General features: G+C 50.6%; 1 pseudogene; it reads right to left on the minus strand.

The window, feature by feature from the left end:
• Nucleotides 1-9,691: 9,691 nt before the first annotated feature.
• On the minus strand, nt 9,692-10,145 carry LOC120840649 (annotated as a pseudogene).
• Between the last annotated feature and the right edge of the window lie 658 nt (nt 10,146-10,803).

Here is a 10,803-nt window from a genome sequence, read left to right on the forward strand (position 1 = left end):
TCGGCGAGCTTGCGAACAACCGCCTGTCGCCATCTACACCGCGCGCCTCACGCCAGCCGCCCCGGGCCCGACTGTAACCCATTCTCGTACATTGAAGACGGGAGACTGAAAAGCAGCAGACACGAGACACCAGCGGGTGGAAAATGTTAGACGCGCTGTCACTTTCACGAAGACGTCCATTTCTGTCAAGCGTAATATATGGAACATTCCCAGCGAAAGACGTTGCCACGCGTAAGATGTGAAGTGCAGTCTGTCGTTGCGATTAGAAGGCAAGGAACGTCGACAAGCGGAAGACGTAGAATTTGCACGGTGCTTCTCGTTCGCGGTCTTAGGAAAGCTCGCGGGGAGGGACGCTCGAGCGCCGAGCTATCACTGGATTGATTCGTGGGCACGGACATAAAATGGGAATAGAAATAAGCTTGAGAGCGTGAAATGCTTTTAACGCTACACCCAATCCAGAAATGTTGTCAGGCGGCCCGTCCGTCCGTCTGTTCGCTCATATTCTGCTAAACTTAGCGGCGAAAGTGGCGTCACGTAACCTATACAACTTGAAGAAATTGTCTGCACGTGACCTATAGGTCAACTCAGTTTTCCGCTAAATTTACCTTGAAATATCACGTCTCGTCGCCAAAACAACAATTTAGTTTCCCTGCTAAATTTAGCGTGACATTGACGTCATCTGACCTAAACAGCAATTCAGTTACCCGCTAATTTTAAAGAATAAAATTACGTCTTGTGACACAGAGACTTATCCAGCTTCCCAGCGGAATTTAGAGGGGAAAATCTACTTTACGTGACCTATACGACCATTTAGTTTTTTCACTAATTTTAGCGGAAAAATCTACGTCACGTCGCACACCAATTTCCCCACCGATTCCCTATGATCATTTCATTATAGGACTTAGATGGTCGAGGCCACTGCCATTTTTTTTTTCCTCTTTTCGCGGAATAAATCTTTACTGGTGTTCCCTGTAGAAAAACCACGCAAAATTATCTTGTTCTGGTCTTGTATAATTTTTATACGAGCCTATTGGTTTCACGATCCTGTATACACGTATACGGCACTCACATCCTCGTACAGGATCCTCTATACATATATGGGACCCACATCCACATAGAGGCTCCCTTATATCTATATAGGATCTGTATCCGCATACAGGGTCCCGCCTATATATTGAGACTTGTCGTCTGTTTGCCTTGCTGCATACCCCACACGAAGGAATAACACGGAGCCAGCGCTTTCAAGAACAGGGAACCATATTTAAATGGACATGGACGAGATGATCAATACACTGACATCGTTATACCGGCGGCGGGTGAGTCCGGGCAGCGACTGCCTGCGCGCCCCTTCTGATCCGTCTTATGAAGGCGGCGCGCGATTTGCGGGCAGCCGGGTTGACTCTGCTGCCACGGAGTAAAGTCCGCCGCCTGTGCACCGTAGTCTGGCACAGGCAACTGGCCTGGGGAACCGCCAGGGTGCCTCGCTCCCCCCCCCCCGCCCCCCACACACACACACACACCTCAAGTTTAGTCCGGAATGTCGATGACGGTGTCGTCGTAATGGCCGTCAGGGGGTGTATGGCGCCGCTGGTCCGACTAGCGTAGCAGGTCCGGTCGGCGCCGCTGGACGAGCACAATGGGCCGTTCGGGGTCGCGCTCGCCGAGTCTTAATTCACGCGATGTGTTCGACGTCCGCCCTCTCTCCATTATAGGGACACTGGCAGGGTATTTATACTCGCCGAGGTTTTTAGTTCTACGTGACATATGAGAGCTCAACTACCCAGAACAGAATTTGCGGCTCGAAATTCGGTTTCTTTCCGCCCGAAAACCGCCGATCAAGAACTGGCCGGTTCGAGTCTCGCTCACTCTCTTTTTCGCGGTCACGGGCCGTTTTCTAAGGTATCGGTGCGACCGCCAAATTTAATCAAAGTCGTGGGCCACTGAAGGCACACACTCAATATTAAAAATAGAAAAAAATATGAAACCCATTTTTTGTGGCTTTTAAAAAGCTGTAAATACGTTGATTGAAAAAAAAAAAGTTCCACAGACAACCGGAAGCATTCTGTGCGTTCGTCGTTTCGCGTATCGTGGGTCTCGCGGGGACGTCGATGGCAGCGGACGACGGGCGTGGGACCTCTATTTCAGAACGGTCGTTCGCGGTACCGGCGAATTATGTCTACCGTTAAACGAGAAATTTTCGACTGATCAAAAGAATTGGTATTCATCCCGTACGACACGCCCGGCCACCAAGCCGATTTAAACGAAGACGTCGCCGAGCCGTCGCTCCCTTCTCGTGGCTGAAGACATCGCTCGCGCAAACGTCAAGCACGACGTGTCTACTTCGAGTTGAATATGCACGTGTACGATTTTTTTACTAGGTGCGAATGTCCCCAAAGCGTGGTGCTTCCCGACCTCGACCCGGGAGTGCTTTTGCTAGAGAAAAATCGACAGCCAACTTTCCAACTTACAGTTTATTGGCTGAATTATTCCTAAGGAAAGAGATCCTCCGCATTCGAGATGCCCCAGTAGCTCAGTGGGAAAGACGTCCGCTTCACACTCTTTAGGACCGGGTTCGGTCCCCGTGAAACCTATTTTCTTAATTTATTTTTTCAAACATTTTTTGATGTTTACATATCGTTTTCTTTTTTCTTACAATTATCACCGAAGAAACAAACAAAAAAAAATGTTGTGGACGATACTTCGCTAAATTAAATGGTATGGGATTTTCGTATTGACACCTGCGAACTCAACGTAATCACTTTCCACAAAATGCAAGGAGCATATAAGTCAGGTAGCGTCCGCTTTCCGAGATGCCCATAAATGTTCTACAGGAATTGCAGCCAGCCATTGGTCCCGATCCCGTTGATCTTTCGGAAACTCTGTCGCACAATGCCACTTTTTTTCGGATGCAGGACAGGTGAGCCAGCTCTTCACGCAACATCTTGGGTGTATTCTTTTCGGAGCCGATCATGGAAATTTACCACGGGCACTCACTACTCATCTCCAACCCCTCAATGTACAAAACAACTCATCTTGGAGTACAGAACAACGAGCGGAACAAACATAACTGCAAAAGAATCGCAGGGCGAGCAGTTCCCGCACGCCGCATCGCACGCCGCATGTCGTGTCGTCTGCTACGGAGAGGAGAAAAACAAAACACAAAAAAAAAAACGCACGGTCGGGTGTAGCCACGTGACTTCCGCCACTGACACTCTTCTCTCCACTTCTCCGACCTCCGTCGGGTTTCGGTTTCGGTTTCGAGCAGTTGCGTCTTTTGGCTTTATTAAAAAAATACGCTACTCTGTTGCAAAATATTAATTGGGTAGTCCTCCGACACCATAATAAAGCGCCTGGCAAAAAATAAAAAAAAATTTTTGGGGGGTGTCAGTGTCCCTTTAAGGTCCCCGCGTTCGTGTGCCGCAGGTGCTCCTGGAGCACGGGCCATGCAGGTAGCGACGGTACGATTTGGCTGTACGCGACATCGCCGGCATAGGCCGGGTTTTTATGGCCGTCCTGTAGGGTGTGGCCGCGGTCCATGGTTCACGGTCCTTTTGGCCGCCCCTGACGTGCCGTGGTACTTGGTGGCCCGGTCCACCCCGAGCCCGGCCGCCATGTCGTTCTGACGGCGGAGTGCGGGAACGGTGTTGGCCACGAGGCATCTTCCAGAAGAATCAAAGGAGCAGGCGACATAAATGCTTAGTTGAGGGTTGAGCCTGACATACTTTTCTCACCCCTTCCAGAAAGGCAGAAATAACGGATCTGGAGGTGGGCACACAGTCTTCTCTCCCCCTTTCTTGAAAGGGGTCAGATCCGAGAAAGTAGAAAACTACCCCCGAAATGCGAGAGAAGTGAGGCGGAGGAAACAAAAACGAGAACACCAACAAAAGGTTCCTCCCTTTTCGGTTTTACCGACGTCGCAGGTTACACCGCCGCCGCGGAGACGAGGGGGCTTCCGGAACGGGACTGCCGTCAGTGTCGTTCCGTTCCTGCAAGAACTCTTCGTCTTCTGTTTTAAAAAATTGTTTAAGGTCGGTGACACGAACAGGACCGGTTTCTTCACTAGACTCACAGTGACCTAGTTTGTAAAAGAGCGTGTAGTACTTTGCATGCACGCGAAATGGACTTTCAAACCTGTTTGCAAGGGAGGCTGCGAAGCCTCGAGCTCTGGTGTCACTTAGTGGGTGAGTATGCCGGAGTACGAAATCTTCCACCTCGAACTGCGGGTCACGTCACCCCTGGTTTTACTGTTCCGACTGTTGCACTTGGGCGACGTCAAGATTTCGGTAGGGCATCTCAAAGCTTGTTGAAGAAGCGCTTTCGCAGATCCCTTGCGAACTTCACGTAGGGGCGAAGCCTTTTCTCAGGCTCTGTAGAAAGGAGGCTGTTAAAAATGGAAAAGCCACCTCCTTGCCGAAATTAAATTGGGCAGGAGTGAGACCCACTGGCCGATTAGTTGTCAAACAGGTTGCGAGTGCCATCTCCGTTGGATTCGCGTTCAAGGCCTTGTGGCATTCGGTGTAGGCCACTAACATCATCTGAGGTTCCGGTTAAAAGCCCGTTCACACTGTGCCATTTCTTACGTTGTTACCTTAAGAAATCCTACGACAACTTAAGTTACGGCCGCTTACGATCTGCGCGCTCACACTCTACCCTGCCGTCCGTAAAACGGTTTTAATTTATTTTCAGCCTAGTAGTTCTTAGTGTTTTTATTTTTTTCTTCCCCATATTCTACACTTAAATTCTCACCGCATGTTTCTCTCTAATGTTTCGTTTCTCAGTAAGAAGAGTAAGATTATTAGAGAAAGAAAAAATGCAAACCTGAGTTGGTAGTCAGCGCTCTTATAATGGATATTCAAAACTTTCAGAGATGGTGGTACCGCGGTCTGAGGATCGCTCTCCCTAGCTCCTGGATGATTGGCCTCATAATAATGTTCTTGGCTACACCTTCTTGGTAGGAAAATATAACGTAAGGCTCTAATACTGCTCGTATATAGCAAAACTAGAATTACGCGTCGCGGACCCAGCCTCGTACCGCTGTTCTAAGACGATAATCCAGATGACTAACATTTTGATAGGCACCAGTGCGCCCCCTATAGACCTTTTCATCCTCCTCCGCATGGGCGCTGCCATCTTGGAATCACGTGACGCGGCAGCCATTAGGTTGCTTCTACTTGTTACTCCGCTCTCCATTCCGCGCCTTGGCGGATGAGTTGTATTCGCGTTTTTCGTCGCGTTTCACTGCGCTTTCTTGCCTTACTTCGCAAACTGTGGTCCGATACCTCTACTCAACGACTAAGACCTCACGAGGGTTCAGAGGTCCTCATGACAACTGAGGTTTGTTTACTAATAATGGCGGAACGTTTTCAGAAAGAAGCACGTATATTTCTTTCGCGCATTTAGGATCCGAAGGCGGCAAGAATTGTCACCGCAAGGAGGCTATCTGTATTTCTTGAAAGTATCATTATTTTTATTGATAATATATCGAGAGCAGTTTATGTTGATTCTGTGAAAAAAACTCGCAAAGGAGATAGACAATGAAAAAATTGTAAGGGTGCAGGCGAGCTGGTGGAAGTTAACCATAGTTTTGTTTAACCCGAGACTGGCGTATTTCGGAAAAGGGGACGAGAAGAAAAAAGGCCACAAGGAGCCGACGTCTCAAACACAGCTAAAGATTTTATTCCATCGTATGCACTTTTATACACACCACGTCCACACACCACCAACCAAGTCGACCAATGACAACATAACACCCGGAATACACTAAGCCAAACATAGGCCCAAAGCATTACAAAAGAAAAATCTTTCAGCCAGACAAAATGACACGATAAGCCTCCGACCACACAAAGTCAACAAAGAACCGTTAAAAGGTTTTTTCAAACCCGCAAATACACGGAACCAAAGGGAAAGAGGGCATACAAGACCTAATTACACAAAGCCAAGCAACAAACCATTAAACTAGCCGGTACTTAGTCACCGTAAAGCAAAAAAAAAAAAAAAAAAAAGCGGCAACCGGTGATTCTAACCCGCACTACACATTGAAGGAAAGCGGAAGAGGGTAACCATGGTTCATGGTTACGGAGAGCCTAGAAAGGACCCGGATGTACGTGGCGGCGCTGCGGTCGTATACGAGCTCGAAGATCCGACTGGTTGTGAGCGTTCAGGACGCCTTCCGCAGCAGGGTTGGCTTGCGATTTGGCCGTTTTGGTGGTATTGCGGCGCGAAGTGGCTCCCGTTCTGAACTAATCTTTACCCCGTGTTTGCTGTCGTATGTGGCTCGCTGAGCCCACTGCCCCTCCTCTAGCTCACGGCCACTCAAGCAACCAAGGGCGTCATGAAGAAGGTTATTTTTTGCTTGTTTTTCTAATTTTAATTCGCCTATAACTTTTAAACTAAAGCGAAATTCAAGAAAAGTTTCATTATGTTACTACCTTCAATACGCTCAGGTTCGGTGCAAATTAAAAACGAGTAAAAAAGCCGTTTACAACTCCCTGTAACACCGAATTAGAGCGCAGCTCTTGAGGAGGAGGAGGGAAGGGTACTGGGGGGGTTGAAGTGACCTGGGGGGTCACGTGACAATGCCGATGATGTCATCAGTGACGATGACGATGCGGGCTCCGATGACGTCATCAGCGATGATGACGATGACGATGCGAATGTCGGTGACGTCATCAGTGACATCACTGATGACGTCATTCGTGATGATGACGATGACGATGCGGATACCGGTGACGTCATCAGTGACGTCACTGATACCGATGACGTCATCAGTGCCGTCACTGATGACGTCATCAGTGGTGATGACGATGCGGATGCCGGTGAGGTCATCAGTGACGTCACTGATGACGTCATCAGTGATGATGACGATGACGATGTGGATGCCGGTGACGTCATCGGGAAGGTCACGTGACCTCGGTGGGGGGTCACGTGACCCTGCGGGTGGTCACTTGATTTCGGGGGTGTCACGCGACTTCGGGGGGGGGGGGGTCACGTGACCTCGGGGGGTCACGTGACTTTGGGCGTCACGTGACCTTGGGGGTCACGTGACACTGGAGGAGGAGTCACGTGACCTTGGGGGTCACGTGACCTTGAGATAACCTTGGGGGGTCGCGTGACCTTGGGGTGACCTTGGTTACGCCGACGCCGACGCCGCTCAAGCCGGGAACGGGCCCCTAAGAGCTGCGCTCTACAAGTCTTTGCATGGCCCCTTTCAGGCCCCATAGACATGAGAGCGCTAGGTGATCAGTTTGAATCTGGAACGTTGAGTCATATATTGAAGTGCTTCAGAGCATGAATAATGGCGAGATATTCACTTTCCGCGACACTGTATTTTCGCTCGACTGGAGTTAGTGTGTGACTCGTGAAGGCAACTGGCCGAAGCACACCGTCATACTCCTGCAGCAAGACAGCACCGAGGCCACAGTCGTTTGCAAATGCCTGCAGAACAAGCGGCTTGTTCACGTCTGACGAAAATGATCTCTGGAGAAGGGGAAGAGGGACAAAGAAAAAACGAAAATCTCTAAACACAGCTAGGTGACTGGTGCGCGACCGAAAAATCTACCGGGTCCGGGTCTCGAAACCGAAACCTATCCATTTCCAGTAGAGCGCTCTACCAACTGAGCTGAACTATTTCTGTTTATCCTTTGTACCTCTTGTTCCCCTCCTCCAGGGATTATTTTCGACATTCTTGCCCAGCTCGCTCGCACCTTTGCATTTAATTGCATTATTGTTCATATCTTGGGAGCTGTAAACAACCGTTGTCAGACACGGCTTTTGAAAGTGATGCGAATGCGCATTGATTGTTCGGCCCAACACCGCTTGACGCATCTCTTTAGAAGTTGATTGAGTGGTTGGGATATCTCGCAACAGTGTGGAATTCAAGCCTTCTAGAACGCAATCATTCCGATGTATCTTTGTATGTTATTCACGTCATCTGGGCTTGGGTATTCCGTTAGCACGCGCTACTCATCTTCGTTGGGGCGGAGCGTGCAGTTATCCACGATGAATCCAAAGAGGTTAATCTAGGGCGCGGCCAAATGAACTTTTAGGAAGTGAATCGTGAGGCCAGCATTACGCATTGGCTTAAATACGATGAGAAGGTGTTCGATATGGTCCTCAGTAGCACTCGAGAAAACAACCACCTAGTCTATGTATGCCATTGTGAATTCGTACTTTGAGTGCTCTAGCGCAACACCCAACAGGCGTTGAAAACTGGTTGGGGAGTTAGACAAAGCGAAATGGAAGTCGGGTGAACTCAAACAACTCTCTGTGGCAGAGGAAAGCAATTTTCGGAACGTCTGATGCGTGAATCTTGATCTGAAGAACCCCGTAGCTGCAATCGAGCGTTGTAAACACGGTCGCGCTACCGAGCATATACATCACAAAGAAAATGCTGGGGAAAGGGTAGCTGCATCGTACGGCCAAATCGTTAAGCAGCCTGTAATCCACATGGAGTCTGGATGTTCCGTCTGTTTTCAGAGCGAGAACAACGGGGAATGCCGAAGGGCTCTTGGAACTCACGCATTGAACCGATATCGATCAGCTCCTCGAGCGCCGCATCTTGGTGTGCCCTTTTGTGGACGCTGATCGGTCGAGAGTTGCACATCCGAGGCGGCGCGTCGCCGGTTTCAATGCGTTGCAGCAGGATGTCAGTCATTCGAGGCGTTTCCGTAAACATCGCTGAGCAGGACTGCAGGACGGCTCGCAGCTCCTGCTTCCGCTGGCTGCTTGCGGGGCACGTTCGGAGCGATTCTCGAACGCCGGCAGGTAAGACGTCCGGCACCATGGCGAAGTAGGCTGAAGTGGGCAGGTTACAGATGCAGTCCTCCCGTCTGGTAAACAGAACTAGGTCTGGTTGTTGTCCCAGATGGTATTCCACACTAAAAAATTCAAGTTTCATGCTTTCGGCTGTAATGAAATCTCGGCCCAAGGTCACGGGTACTACAAGTCCTGGCAGAAAACGAAATCGATGACACCGCGTCTCTCCATTAAACAGCCTTCAGTCTTACGGCTCCTTCAGCTGTTATCGCTGTACCAGAAGGCACCTGCAAACGCTTTTTGGCATCCCCGGAGGGATATCTTTTTTGCTTTGCAGAATTCGAAAACGAAATTCCCTATAAGCCAGATAGCGGCCCCAAAATCCAAAAGTTCGGCAGTGGGAAGCACAAGCAGTGATACGGTCATTCGTGGTTCAATGATGTTAGGCTCGGGCTGGATTCGACATACCGATGAAATCTGTGCCGCGGCCTCACTGCTCCCAGGGACTTCAACGGCCGTTGGCGAGTGGCTGTCTGGCTTCAGCGTCGCCGGCCGTAGTGTTTTCCCTGGCTGTTTTGGTTCCGCCCCTTTGCCGCTGTCTCGTGCCACCTTTTGCTTGTAGTGTCCAGAGGTTTTGGACACTGGTTTCGGTGATGGCCGGGCTGCTCGCACTCGTAGCAGTATTCCGAGGACAGTTGCCTGCTTATGCCACCCACACCAAGGTGCCCGCCGGACCGCGTCCAGTGATCAGGTCAAGCACCACTATGAGAGGGCCTCCACCGCACTTCCGTCCAGCTGTTGTGAGGGGGGGGGGCTTGTTCTGTTCCTGCGGAAATTTCGACCACAGCGTGTCAATTTTCCCCAGCACCTGCCGGAGCAGACTAACGAAGATGGTTCGCTTGGGTGGGGATCTCCGCTCGGCACCAGCTTTCGATAGGGGGCGGCCAACGACCTCCCACCAGTCGTGGCGACCCCCGCCCGGGAGCCTCACGTTCCCTGCTGTGACCCTCGGGGACCTCTCGATGTGAGTTAGCCGAACTTCCGTTTGTCTCGCACGGGAGAACGCCATCCATGCCATGCCAACTCTCCTGGTTAACGTGGTAGGGAATGGAAGTCTCGGTCGTACAGTTCACTTGCGTCGAGTCCTCGGGGCCCTGCCATGCGCGTGCCGGTTCAAGTGCGTGCTTGGCTGGTGGCGGCGACAAATAGTCCTGCTCGGCATGAATAGCTTCCTTAATGAGGCGGAAGCCCTGGGCCTGCTCTTCAAAGGTCTCAAAGGTGCGATTGATAAGGTAGACATGGTATCTTGGGTGGCACTGTATTCCGACCCAAACTACTCTGTATGAATCCGGTGTATTCGGGTCCGCCCTCTTGAAGAGCTCTTACATGACTTGAACGTGCCCGACCAGATCATGGTGGATGCAGCACCCGGACCCGGGCTTGGGTCTGGGTGCTTCATCCTTGCATCGAGCTCTCGGAGAATCTGCGTTGCGTAGCCTGCAGGCAGGAACTATTCTAGCAGTCTTACCTGGATGTCCGCCAGGCTGGTGAAGGGGGCCTTCTACCTCAACGAGAACCTGGCGCTGGCTTGCAACACCAGTGGGACAATACGGCCCACGATGAAGGCTTCCGAGGCACCGGAGTCAAAGTGATTCGTCTGCAACTTGCACAGGAACTCTGCCACGGACCTGACGTCGTCGTGCCCCGTGTAGACTAAAACTGTCAAGTGTGGTCGGGGTTCTCGCGGTGGAGCTTCCTGCTGGCCAGACGTGAGGGCCAGGCGCTCCATCCCGAAGTCGCACATCGCCATGACTTTCGTAAGTGGTAACTTGTGCCGCTACGGCCATCGCGACTTCTTGGTTTCGTGTAAGCATGCCTGCAAGCAAAAAAAAAAAAAGAAAGAAACGCCCCCACATATTAACACAAGCGCAACAGAAGCAAAAAAAAAGAAGAAACGTCATCCAAAAACAAACACAAGAGCGCAAAACGATCCTCGGTCACAAAACGAAAAGTCGGAAACATGTCAATACAACAAACGTGGACGGGACG

This window comes from Ixodes scapularis, unplaced genomic scaffold (assembly GCF_016920785.2).
Source record: "Ixodes scapularis isolate PalLabHiFi unplaced genomic scaffold, ASM1692078v2 PGA_scaffold4__175_contigs__length_147842914, whole genome shotgun sequence".
Classification (NCBI taxonomy): Eukaryota; Metazoa; Arthropoda; class Arachnida; order Ixodida; family Ixodidae; genus Ixodes; species Ixodes scapularis.